The sequence below is a fragment of the Thamnophis sirtalis genome, unplaced genomic scaffold, assembly GCF_051295495.1.
Source record: "Thamnophis sirtalis isolate CommonGarterSnake01/CBP01778 unplaced genomic scaffold, rThaSir2_p1.2 scaffold_12, whole genome shotgun sequence".
In the NCBI taxonomy this organism is placed as follows: Eukaryota; Metazoa; Chordata; class Lepidosauria; order Squamata; family Natricidae; genus Thamnophis; species Thamnophis sirtalis.
Genome location: NW_028261392.1, coordinates 35,744,347 through 35,758,381, shown reverse-complemented (window position 1 = coordinate 35,758,381; position 14,035 = coordinate 35,744,347). Strand labels below are relative to the sequence as shown.

At 41.8% G+C, this 14,035-nt stretch overlaps 1 protein-coding gene across 2 annotated transcripts in view; it reads right to left on the bottom strand.

Annotated features, from left to right (window-relative positions):
* VWA3B (von Willebrand factor A domain containing 3B) overlaps window positions 1-10,335 on the bottom strand; it is a 98,930-nt gene extending 88,595 nt beyond the window's left edge. The window contains exon 1 of one of the 2 annotated variants that reach the window (XM_087726636.1): window positions 10,212-10,335. The gene's annotated coding sequence lies outside the window, so the exon portion shown is untranslated. The remainder of the gene's footprint in view (window positions 1-10,211) is intronic. The other variant, XM_087726637.1, reaches the window with a different exon arrangement.
* Window positions 10,336-14,035: the final 3,700 nt, after the last annotated feature.

The window sequence follows — 14,035 nt, the reverse complement described above, 5'->3', positions numbered from 1 at the left end:
TATGATGCCCTCATCTTTCACAAATTATAATCTGCTTTTGCAGACCATCAAAGCTTATGCTGTAATGAATTTTTAATAGTCTTTAAAATGCCACAAGATTGTTTAAGTAGAAAGTAAACACTTGAATTCTGTTCTGTGCTAATCACATTGCCTGCCTTTTTGGCCTTATTTTAAGGAGGTAGATTTAGGTCCATTTCTTGTGAAGGTTAAATGGTTTCGGCTGCCTATAGCACCAATATTGAATTGCTTAAATTTAAAGTCCACATCTTAGGCCAGTTTTCTAAAATAAGGATTATCCTTATAATGGAATGTGCTGAAATGAGTAAATTCACATTTGAAATTAGAGAACAAGAAAATAAACAATTTTATAAGACACGGGATTTATTTTATCAATGGTTAGATAAAAAAAACATGGAAATGAAAGATACTAGAGAATGTTATCAATTCAAGAATAATAGAATGACATTGAATATAATATAAATATATATTATTATTGGATAGATTGAAGATGATGCAATGAATTGTTATAATATAAATGATCCCAATATTAAGTATAGCTCGTTGAAAATAAAGGAATAACACGTGACTTTATATAAATTGCAATGACTATGGAAAGGATGCACAAAAACCTTGTAACCAATCAACACATTGTATATAATGAAAGATGGTTTTATGGTTTATGTCTTTTTTGTATACGTCTGTTTAAAAAAATAAAAAAATAACAAATAAAATAAAATAAAATAAGGATTATCCTATCATGGGCTCACAATTCTGGAAAGTCAACTTTCATCAACTTAATTTAATTTTAATTTAATTATTATTTTATTTTAATTATTTATTATTATTTTACCTTCTTTCTTATTACAATCTCTGGGCAGTTTCCAATCAAAAATTAAAATGTCAAAAAAACCATATTAAAACTATTAAGTCACCAGGTCAAGCTTCCAACGTGTAGTCACTTCATCTTATCCCAGTGCTTGGGGTGGGGGGGGGGTCAGGGCTTATGGAAGGTTGGGAGGGTAGAGATCTGTAGAAGTTCAGGGAAAATATTTTCTGTAGGGCAGGGACTGCCACAGAAAAGGCTCATTTCCTAGTTCCCATCAGCTGATAATCTTCAAAAGAAAGGACTAGACCAGGGGTCCCGAAACTTGGCAACTTTAAGACTTGGGGACTTCAACTCGCAGAATTCTCCAGCCGGCACAGCACAGCTGGCTGAAGAATTCTGGGAGTTGAAGTCCCGCAAGTCTTAAAGTTGCCAAATTTGAAGACCTCTGGACTAGACACATGCCCACCCTACCAAATGCAGCAAATGGTTATCTCCTACATATAGCATAAATATCTTAATCAGTATTTCCTGTTTGAGAATGTTAGGAATTGAAATCCATTATATTTGAAAAGCACTAAATTAGGAAAGGCTTATCTAGCTATATATATGCTTGAAAAGGAACGATCAAATCAATCGTAATAAGTAATCCCTTATATAGTTTGTAGATTTGAAAGGTATAAAAATAATAATAAAATATCATACTACCCACAGAGGCAGTAAATGTTTAGGGAGACACTTTAAAAATACTTAATACATAACATATACAATTTGAGATGTTAGCTCCGATTGATGACTAAGTTACTTCACTGTAGATGGCAGTGATTTTAAGTATCTCAGGTGCAAATTTGCATGCAGAAAGTTAGTTGTGTGCCTTTTGCATGCCAAGTACACATTCTGCCCTAATGAAGTAACGAATAGTTAATATAAGTTAATAGAGGTAGACTTCTATTTATGACCACAACTGAGCCGCAAATTTGTTGCTAAGTGAGACATTTGTTAAGTGAGTTTTACCCCTTTGAGTTTGTTAAGTGAGTTTTACCCCTTTCTTGCCACAGTTAAGTGAATCACTGCACTTGTTAAAATAGTAACGTGCCACAGTCGTTAAGTGAATCTGGATTCCTGATTGCCTTCGCCCGTCAATTTTACAGAAAGGCTAAAAATACTTTCACTAAGTTTGTTTGTAACAACAAAATATTGGCAGTTTGTTTGTGGGTATATCTTTCTCCTTCTTATACTCATCTGAATTAGGGAGTTGGCCTGAGCCTCTTCTACATATTTTCTGTTGTTGTGAATGTGAGATATGTTTTTCCTTTGATGTTATTGCTTTGATAACAGAGTTCACATATTTCTGTCAAGGTCATCTGCTTTATTCTTTACACCCATTTATTAGCTGCACAAATATTGTTTTCCTTTAACAGTTTATAGCGACTTTTCCCTTTTTCCACACTCCCTAATTTTGCTTTTACTCTGCTTCCCTCCCTTTTTTCCCTTTTAATCTTTTGTATTTTACACTTTTTTGAAATCTAATAAGGTTGTAAAAAAAATGTTTAGGAAACGATATCAACAAGTTGAAATATATATATATACATATACATATATATATACATACATACATACATACATACACACACACACACACACACACACACACACACACACACACACACACACATATATATATATATATATATATATATATATATATATATATATATGTTATATTTATGCTGATAAATAAATAAAGGGAGACTATATATATATCAGTGACGTGCGCTGAGGTTTATGCCTGGTGAGGCTCAGCTGGGCATCCTTTTGCGAAGCCTCGGCGGTGGGGGGGAATTTGCGGCCGAGGCGGGGGGGATTTTGTATCGCGGGAGCCGCCAAGCGCCCGGGTCTGCAGCAAAGGCGCTTGGTGGCTCCCACAATGCAAAGTGCCCCGCCGCCCACCCGCTGACCCGGCCTGCTTCTCCAAACTCTGCCGCTGGAAGTCTCGGATTGCCTCTGGGGGAAAGCTGAGTGAGAAGCGGAGCGAAGCTTCTCCGTGGCCTCCTGGCGCTGCGCAGAGCCTCTGCGCAGCGCCGGAAGGCCGCAGAGAAGCTTCGCTCCGCTTCTCACTCAGCCTTCCCACAGAGGCAATCCGAGACTTCCAGCGGCGGAGCCTCTTTTCCATCTGAACTTCTTTGCCTTTTAACTCTTTCTTAACTTTTAGAAGGCGAAAAATTCCTTATGGAAAAGAGGCCCTGAGTTCTCTCGCCTCCTGCTTTGGTTAACACTAAGCAGACACCAAGCCACTGTGACCTGGAATCTGGTAGCAACTATCTTGGCTTTAATTATTTTAAAAAATATATTTAAATTTCTTTCTTTTTCCTGAGGAGACTGGTGAGGCTCCGCCTCCCTTGCCTCTAGTGACTGCACGTCCCTGACATACATACACACACACACATACATACACATATATACATACATATATAAAATTTATATATATTATACACACACACACACACACACACACACACACACACACACACATATATATATATATATATATAGTATTTGTGCTGATAAATAAATAAAGGGAGACTAGTATAGATCTATTTCAAGCTATTTAGCTCTATATTAGGCAGATGTGTTAACCACTAAGCCACAGGCTCTGATCCGTTATCAGCTGCGCCAGGGAGAAAGGTATATATTTAAAGTCACAACCCCTAGTATGCCCCAATTATGGGAGGAAGCTAACTGCTTCCATTCTCTGTCCATCGGCTCGTCACAAGAGACGATCCAGACAGAAAGCCCAATATTTTACTATTGCCTTTGTTACATTTGTGTAGTATTTGTGCTGATAAATAAATAAAGGGAGACTAGTATAGATCTATTTCAAGCTATTTAGCTCTCATCAGCTAGCCATACCCTTACTGGGTCACAACCCCTGGTATGCCCCAATTAGGTATATATATATATATGTTGTATTTGGGTCTTTTCCCATGTAAGATTGAAATTGTCTTGGCAACGTTTCAGCGAGGTGTCACTCGCCATCTTCAGGCTATGTTTTGGGCTTAAAGTGTGATCGGAGCTGCCGTCTTTCTATAAATCTTGGTGGGTGTGTGTGGAGTGCTGGCTTTGTTTCAGTAAGTGGAATGATTGGTTGTGTGGTTGTATCATGATTGGTAGATTGGTGCTGATTGGTGCTGGCTGTGTATCCATTGTTGTTTCGTGTTGTAACAGCCTGGGTGGTGGGTGGGGCTCGTTTGTTGACTTGGGCTGGTTTCCAGATGTCTGGTAGGTGGGAGGTACCTCCCACCTACCAGACATCTGGAAACCAGCCCTAGTCAACACACACGCACACACACAGAAATATATATATTCATAGATTTTCACAGGTGTAGGTATGCTGGTCTTTCCAGACATTTGGAAACCAGCCCTAGTCAACAAACAAGCCCCACCCACCACCCAGGCCATTACAACATGAAACAACAGACACACAGCCAGCACCAATCAGCACCAATCTACCAATCATAATACAACCACACAACCAATCATTCCACTTACTGAAACAAAGCCCGCACTCCCCACACACACACACCAAGATGGCATTTCCAACCACGCTTTAAGCCCCAAACCCAGCCTGAAGATGTTGAGTGAGACCTCACCGAAACATTGCCAAGACAATCTCAATCTTACATGGGAAAAGACCCGAATACAACAAGGTCAGCATGTGTGTGTGTGTGTGTGTGTGTGTGTGTGTGTATGATTTAGTGCATCTTGTTGATATTATTTCCTAAAAGATTTTTACAATCTTATTAGATTTTGAAATGTGTAAAATACTAAGGATATAGATATAGATCAGGGGTCAGCAACCTTAAACACTCAAAGAACCACATGCGGTTTCAGAGCTATGGGTTGCTGACCCGATATGGATATATACAGTATACACACACACACACACACACACACACACACACAGCACCCAGTCCAGAATTCTTTCAGATTCAACATTCAGACAACTGTATTCAAACAAAATTCCAACTTCTTGTAAACTAAACCATTTCCTAATCATTTAATTGTCGTGGTTGACTGAGCTATAGTTTACTAAATCCAAGGCCCTGAATTTTCATAACATTAATTAGTAAACCACATTTTAGGACTACTGTATGTTTTGAAAATCCAACCACAGAAAATCAGAAGGTAGGTCTGCAGGCATGGATTAGGATGCCTTAGTCAGAAGAAATGATTACCCTCTACTACTTGCTCTTTTGTTCTTATCTGCTCCATATCAGAGACGGCAGACTTCAGCCATGGATTATGGCTTCACCAGAAACCCAATGCCTACCACAGACAGATATAAAGTAATACTGTTTTTAAAAGGCGGGTGAGAAGAAATGTATCCCAGATCGTTCCAAACCTAGAAATTTGTTTCCAATGCCATATCTAAATTCAGCATTTTAATAGCCTAAATGGGAACATTAATTTTGATTGGAATTCAGAAACTCTTGTTGGCTTTCTACTTCCTATTTTTAATTCCTAAATCACTCTGCCTGTCAACCTTTTTATTTCAATTCTACTTTTTCAATTATATGGCTTCTGTCAGAGACCCAAATCACAACAGCGCAATAGTCAACACTAGCACCAACAGTCACCTAGACAACCTTTTAAAATATAGCTGTTGATGGATTGACTAGTCAATACATTGATATATGTGTACAATAAAGAGCATGTGCAAACATTTACTCTTAGGCTGTAGTACCAAATAATTTGCTTCTGGCAAAATCCCCAGAAGAGTTGTGTTAACAAGTCACTGCCACAATGTGGGGTTGAGTTGCTAGTCTGCCGTGCACTAGCCCAAGAATTAATCTCTTATCAGTAGTCAATGCTAGCTAAGCTATTGTTGTACGTGAACAGACAGAACTAATCATAATTGACTAGAGTCATTCAACATGTTGAGTTGATGCTGGACAAACAACAATTAGCACAAGTAAAGGATCAGTTATAAATCATTTTAGCGCCATCATAACTTTGAAAGTAATTAAACAAATGGTCATAGATTGAGGAAAACTTGTATTACGAAACAGATTTAAGCAATGAATTAAAACAGATTTGGCTGTATATCGATAAGGATAACCTTTATTGTCATGCCATGTAAATATTGGGCAGAGCATGACTGTCTGCAGTTGAGAGTCTCCTTATCTATGGATGACCTCAGTATAATTTAGAATATTACAGGATTCTGAGGAACTGAGTTTTCCATTGGTCTTACATGCAGCCATAATCATGTGATTATAAGTTAAAATATATTGCATTTAATAATTTTCTGGGAATCTAGCCAATTGTGGTTAATCCATGAAACCTGTGTGGGAAGCCCCCCTCCTAGAAGAATGAAAACTTTGAGGAGTATTTAAAAAGGCAAAATATTATACTTCCCTAAATGAGAAGTGGAGAAACATGTTTTTAGAGGCAGAAAGCAACCCCCACCTTTCTTAATAGCCCACAGCAGATGTCAGCACTTAAGCGATATTTTATTGAAAGAAGACAAGTATCTAGATACCTCTATTCATAAGCAAATACTCATCCAAAAGCCAAAAAAGGCAAATGCCATTAAGCCAAAATAGGAATTACCCAACACTCTTTCAGAGCACAAGCCCCTTCACTGTATCACCCTCAGCAAATTTCACCCAAACCTGGGAGCTCAACCTATAGCTATAACCCCTATATAAGCCCTACAACAGCCAATAGAACACATGTTCTTGCACAGGAACAGGAAGCTCAAGTGCAAAGCTTAAAGAAGGTATAAAAACCTTTCACTCTCAACTCCATTTAGTCATCTGCACCAGAACCATGTGCTTGGTGGTTCTGTTCATCATTAAACCCTCTTTCCAATCAGACTCCATGTTTCCAGTGTCTTTCTCTTGGCTTGGAACTGAACCAGATCAGTGGCGGGTTCCAGATCCCAGTGCAACCAGTACAGTGCAATGGCACCGGGCGTTCACTACATGAACGCACACATCACATGCGCACACACAGCATGCGCATATGTACTTACCACCTGTGATGCTCCGCAACACCTCCGCGATGCTCCAGCTGCTCGGCGAAGTGTCGCACAGGTGCCATACACACCATGCATGGAAGCCCAAAAAATCTCAAATATCAGTAAGCAGCATGGGCGGGCAGGTGGCCCTTCAGAGCACCGGACCAGAACGGTACCTGGTGCTCCTGGCAGGCACCAGTACGCCCGTACTGGGGCATACCGGTTGTAACCCACCACTGAACCAGATGGATACTTTTCCCCACACCTGTTAAACAAATCATGGTTTAATGCAATATTTCAAAATCAGTATGCTTAAAACATAGAATTTATGACTACAGGTAGTCCTCGATTTACAATAGTTCATTTAGTGACCGTTCAAAGTTACAATGGCACAGAAAATGAGACTTTCTGACAAGCAAAGTCAATGGGGAAGCAAGATTCACTTAACTGTGCTACTAACTTAACAACCACAGTGATTCACTTAGCAACTGTGACTAGAAAGGTCATGAAATGGGGTAAAATTCACTTAACAATTGTCTCACTTCGCAACAGAAATGTTGGGCTCATTTGTGGTCGTAACTTGAGAACTACCTATAATTCTTGCGGGCAAGCACAAATCTAAACATGGAAAACTTATTTGAGAATAAACAGAAACGAAGATAGAAGTTGTTTAGCACATCACATTCCCTGGTCTCCACACTAAAGCAATGCATTGTACAAATGGCAAAAAGTGAGAGAAACATTGGAACTTTCTTTTTTCTCTCTTGCAAAAAGATTCTGAATGAATTTGAACAGGAAGTTTGAACCAGGATCAATCCTTTGTTACATTTAACAGACTAAAAGCCCCTGATATTGAACTATAACAAAGAATACAATGTTTGTGTGTACTTCCCTTCATGTATAGAAGTATAGTGGCCATGTATTTTTCATTATAAAGGACAATCCTTTGTTTAAGAAAGCTGTCCTTTAGATTTTTGTTTCAAAAGTTCACTGTGGTCCTTTATTTTGATCATTTTAACTTTTAATGGTACCACCTAATGCATACTTTCATATTCATGTGAAAAATATGGAAATTCCGAATGATCTTTTAAAGAGTAATTTTGCGTATTCTAATTGATTTTAGATAATTTTATTTTTAAAAATGCTTCTGTAAATTTTTTTCTTAGTTTTGCTCAATTTTTCTGTTGTGAAGCAAAGTTATAAACATAAACTATTAAACTTGTTTATCCTTTGGAGCTTCTTTCAGATTTGCTTCCATTTCAGGTTTTTCCTTTTATTTTTATTTTCTGGAATATCAATTTCTGGCTCAGATATTAAGATGTCTTGAAGTAGTCCTGGGTGCAATTCTTGCTCTATCTTCTTCATATGTGATGAATAGGGGCAATGGGAGGGGGGGCGGAGCTGCAGCCAGTGCAGTTGGAGAGTGTTTGCAGTAGTGCCTCCCAGTTTTATTTTATTTTATCAATTTTTAGTGCTCCCATTGGATCATTTTTTATTTAATTAACATTTTTTGGTGGAGATAACAGCATAGAACATAATACAAACAAAAACTTTTGCTGCTGCCGAGAATTAAAAAAGCATGGGAAAAAGAAACGCCATGGCACCAGACCAGGGTCTCTCCCTCCAGTGAAGACAGCAAAACAGCCAAGAATTGAGGAGCTCTTTGTTGGCAAGAGATCTGTAAGTAAAACTAACTCCCCCATCTCCAACAATCTGGAGAGATTAGAACAGGACCGGCAAAAAGATGTGACAAAACAGCATTTACTAGACTTTCCTAATCTGGCAGGGGGAGCGGGGGGGGGGGGGCAAACTGAAAGCCAGCTCTTCTCACAAACAACCCATAACTTCCTATATGGAGGCTGAGCTAAAGGGGCAATGGAAAAGGGCCGCCTACTTTTTACCATGCTGCTGAACTTCGTCTATACATCTGGTTGAGTCTGTGACAGTTAAGGCTACATTCGGAGGCTGCAGCTGGTGCAGTGTGTGGTGGCACGGGCAGCTTTGGGAGCCTCAAGAATGGCCCCTATAAGACCACAAGCTGCTTTGGTTATCTGTCTGCTTCCCGTGCAATTCAAGGTGTTGGTGGTCATCTTTAAAGCCCTTCATGGCATGGGCCCAGGTTATTTGTGGGACCGTCTCACCCCATTGGGGTTGGCCTGTCCCACTTATGCCAGAAGAGGAGGCATGCTGCAGGTCCCATCAGCCCAATTATTCCGGCTGTTGAGGTCTAGAAGGTGGGCCTTCTCTGCTGTTGGGCCTGCCTTCTGGAACATCTTGCCCCCACTCCCATGTGAGGTTGGCCCCAACCCTCCTATCCTTTCATATGGGCCTAAAAACCTGGCCCTACCAATTGGCCTGTGGCCCCAATGGCAGAACAGCACAGTGGAGGTGGTTGATGAAGTAACAACAAATCACACCTGCCCATTTTGCCCCGCCGTCTCCATGTGTCCTTAGTTTTTTGTCTTTGGTTTTAATTTATTGATGTTTTAATGTAGATATATATTTTAATGGCTGTAAGTCACCCAGAGTTACTTTATGATAAGCTGGGCAGCCAATAAATTTTATAAATAAATGGATAGACAGAGAGAAAAGATTCTCAGAAGGCTGTTGTTGCTGCTGTTATCAGCACATTAAAATCCTGTCCAAATTGCAATATCTTTCCGAAGAAAGTCTATGCAAATTAACATGGGGAAAAAGCCTAGCAAAAGTTTCACATTTAGATGCAAAGACCCAGACTGCTGTGAAAAAAAGTTTCCCCTAGAAGAAAAGGTCCGGTAGCTGTAGAACTAGGCTGAGAAAAGGTATATTTTGCAGAAATTGTCTTGTTTACCTACAGTCAGAAACCAGCCAGGAGGGAAAGTGTGCCTGTAAGTCATACCTTTAGCACGCTTGTTCTTTGTGGCATGCTGGATGGATTGGTGAGAAGGCAATGGAGAGAGAGGGCAAAACCATCTATTTTCTTACCTCTAAAATTCCTTAGCTACATTTCTTGTATTGCCATAACTTCCAATGCAGAATGTTTGCATTCCCCCCACCCCACGAATCATTTTTTCCCTATAAATCAAAGGATCCCACAATCAAAACGTGTGGACCCTATGAAAACTAATTAAGAAAAGCAGATATTCTAATTAATTTTTTACTATCTATATATCAAGACGCTGCTTGACATTCGTACCCCGAAGCTCCTTGGTCATGAAAGGAGGGGAACTCAGTCCCTGAGATGCATTAACTGGAAACGAATGGTGGCATTACCCGGCCAGCCAGGTCTCCAGCTTTCCACCCATCCTGGGAATCCTCCGCGCAAGGCAACAGGGAAGCTGCTAACATCCCTGCGCGGCTCTCAAGGGTGAGGGGGGGTAGCCTCACCTGGTTCGGGCTCTCAGGCCGCTTCTATCCCATTGTGACGAGCAAACGCGGCGAATTCCAGGGCGCTGCGGCGAGTCGTCCTGCTTAAAGCAGCCGCCCCGTTTTCGTTGATGGTGGAGACGGCGCGGTTGCTAAGGCAGAGCCAGCTGGCAGAGGCGGTCGGAGCCTCGTTCCGAAGGATAAAGGTGCGAGGATTTAAGCTCTTACAGTTTGCCTTTTTTTCCCCGCCGCGGGGCTTAATCCCAGGCACCTCACTGCTATTTATATAATGTTTTTCCTCCTAAAGAGGAAACTCATTAATTATGCTTCGACTCCCTGGACTCTGGTTGTAAAAGAATTGTAAAAAAAACAAAACTGAAAAACCGAACAAACATTTTTGTTTTTCTATATAGTTTAGTCACAAGTCTCTTCTTGTTAACCATCTGCTTTATTTGGGAAAGAGAGTCTGGGGCTCAGAGAGTCAGGATGACGGTGCCAAGGACATTGCCTGCAATAATCAGAATTAATCGCATATGGTAGTTTCCCACGCAGGCCTCAGAAGTCCTTGTCCTTGGCTGCAATGATGGAGTGAGCTATTTAGAGATGCTCTTGTTACAAGAAAACGGGCTGGAATTAAAGAAAATGTTCAACAGGTATAGGGAAGGGCTACTTTTTATAAACAATTTCTGAATATTTAATAGCATTGCAATTAAGATCAATTAATGACTGTGTGGTTTGCTCAGACCCCACCTTACCAAGGTATTTTGAGCTAGTCCCAATTTCCAGGGACTGCACTCACTAGAGGCAGGGGAGGCGGGGCCTCACCATCTCCTCAGGAAAAGGAAGGAATTTTAAAGATTTTTTTCTAAAATAATTAAGGCCAAGCTAGTTGCTACCAGACTTCAACTCACAGTGATTTGAAGTGTACATAGTGTTTAAGTATAGGAGGAGGCCAGAGAACTCGGGGCCTCCTTTGCATAAGGATTTTTTTGCCTTTTAAGGGTTAACCAAGGGTTAAAAGCAAAAAAATTATTATGCAAATGAGGCCCATAATTCTCGGGCCTCTTCCTGCAGAGGGCACGTGGTGGCTCTAGGAGCCACTATCCTAGCCTGCCTGGCCCTGGAGCCTAGCTAGACCGAATCTGGAATTTTGGCGTAGCTGGAAGGTATGTTGGTCAGAGGGAGGGGGCAGGGGGGAGGAATTCAATTTATTTGTAATTTAAGTAATTGTCATTTGTTTTTATTGTCTGTGTGTGTGTGTGTGTGTGTGTGTTTCTTAACTTCACTCAAACAAACTCTCAATTTGAGAGAGAGTTTGCTTGAGAAGAGAGAGAAGGAGCAGATGCAGGGAGGGGAGCCTTGTTTGTTTGAGAAGAGAGGGGCAGCCCTCTCCCCCCCATCCTGCTCCCCTCTTTCTTTCCTCCTCCTCCTCTCCCCTTTCTTCGCCGGCTGCCACCTCGCCCCCTCCGCCTCCTCCGTCCCCCCCACTGTGTCCGCCAGGCGTCTCACGTTTATGGCGGGCATAAACGCGAGACGCCTGGCAGACACAGACTTGGGGATGGAGGAGGTGGGGGGCGAGGAGGAACCACGGAGGCGAAAGGCGAAGACGGGTGGGGAGGGTGTTTGCAGCCCTGGTTCCGTCTCCCAGCCAGCAGCCCCAGGAGGAAAGGGCGAAGAGGGGTGGGGGGTGTTCCAAGAAGCCCCCTCCCCTTTTTGGCACTCCGCAAGGCCTGCCGGAGCTCTGGGAGAAAGCGGTGGGAGCGGAATGCTGTCATCTATTGCCGGAAAGTCCGGCGAGGGAAGCGGGGCTCGTGGAGACTCGCTAGCAGTCGGCTTCTCTGGAGCGGAGGGGGGGGCGATAGAAGTGGAGCGGATCCTCTTGCCGCTGCGATCCACTCCACTTCTATCGCCCCCCCCCCTCCGCTCCAGAGAAACTGGCTGCTAGCGAGTCTCCACAAGCCCTGCTTCCCTCGCCGGACTTTCCGGCAATAGATGACAGCATTCCGCTCCCGCTGCTTTCTCCCAGAGCTCCGGCAGGCCTTGGAGTGCCAAAAAGGGGAGGGGGCTTCTTGGAACACCCACCCCACCCCTCTTCGCCGTTTCCTCCTGGGGCTGCTGGCTGGGAGACCGCAGCTCTCGCTCCAGCCTGCTGCGGGGGGGGGGGAGCCGCTTTCTTTCTTTTCGCCTCACCAGGCAGAAGCTTCACTGCACGTCACTGCCAATTTCTCAGCTTACTTTATCCTGCAAGTTTGTAATGTAGATTGTGAGGAGATGATCCAAATTATCTTCAACAGCAGCAAAATAAAAGATGTACAAGGGGAACTACAATATTGTCTGGAAAAGCTCAGTCTTTGGCAGGAAGAAGGCCAATCTGATCCTCCCAGGTGCTTCTACAGACAGTGTCCCCGTACCCAAGGACACTTACTTCACAAAAGTGGAAAGATATAAGTAGATTTTATTTGTTTGTTTGTTTATTTACTTAGTTTGTCAAATATGTACAAGATAACATGTACAATATAAAGATGGATATGAACACAGGAAATGGGTATAAATAAATAGGGACAGTAGGACAGTGACGGTAGGCATGCTGGTGTGCTTATGCACGCCCCTTATAGACCTCTTAGGAATGAGGTGAGGTCCACAGTAGACAGTTTAAGGTTAAAGTTAAACACCTCTCTGTTGCTGAAATCGTATTTTCTGCAATCAAGTTTGGAGCGATTAACCTTGAGTTTGTATCTATTGTTCACTCGAGTATTAGTCATTGACTTTTCTACATAGTCTGTCTCTGTCTCTGTCTCTGTCTCTCTCTCTCCCTCCCTCCCTCCCTCCCTCCCTCCTTCCGTATGTATGTATGTATGTATGCTGATCTTGTTGTATTTGGGTCTTTTCCCATGTAAGATTGAGATTGTCTTGGCAACGTTTCGGCGAGGTCTCACTCACCATCTTCAGGATGGGTTTTGGGCTTAAAGTGTTGTCGGAGCTGCTGTCTTTCTATAAATCTTGGTGGGGAGATGTGGAATGCTGGCGTTGTTTCAGTAAGTGGAATGATTGGTTGTGTGGTTGTATCATGATTGGTAGATTGGTGCTGATTGGTGCTGGCTGTGTGTCCATTGTTGTTTCATGTTGTAACGGCCTGAGTAGTGGGTGGGTTTGTTGATTAGGGCTGGTTTCCAGATGTCTGGTAGGTGGGAGGTATCATCACGTTTATTCATATTGTGGGGGTGTTTCTCTATTTCGATAGCTTCCATAATTATTCTCTTGTTGAAGTGTTCAGTTTTGGAGATTAACCTGGTTCCTTCAAAATTAATTTCATGTCCTGTAGCTTTAAGGTGCTGGAAAAGGGAGGAAGTTTTTTCTTTTTTTCTTACTGCATTCTTGTGTTCTGCGATGCGTGCATTTATTCTCCTGTGTGTTCTGCGATGCGTGCATTTATTCTCCTGTTCATTTGTCCTATGTATGTTGCAGGGCAGATTTTGCATGGTATTTCGTAGGCTCCTTGGTTTTCTAGCTAGATTTTGTCTTTGGGGTTTCTTAAGATGTTGGCTATTTTTTGGTCAGTGTTGAAGGCTGTCTTGATATTGTGTTTGTGGAGAATTTTGCTGATTTAAAGACACCACAGATAAAATCAGCAAATGCTCGTCTTGTTGTATTCGGATATTTTTCTGTTAAGATTGAGATTCCCGTGTAAGTGTGTGTGTGTGTGTGTGCGTATGTGTGTGTGTGTATGTATGTGTGTGTGTGTGTTTGTATGTGTATGTATACATACATACATACACACACACATACACACACAAAAACACGATAGTCACTGATTTCAATTCTGGTTGGAGCAAAGTGACAGTGAT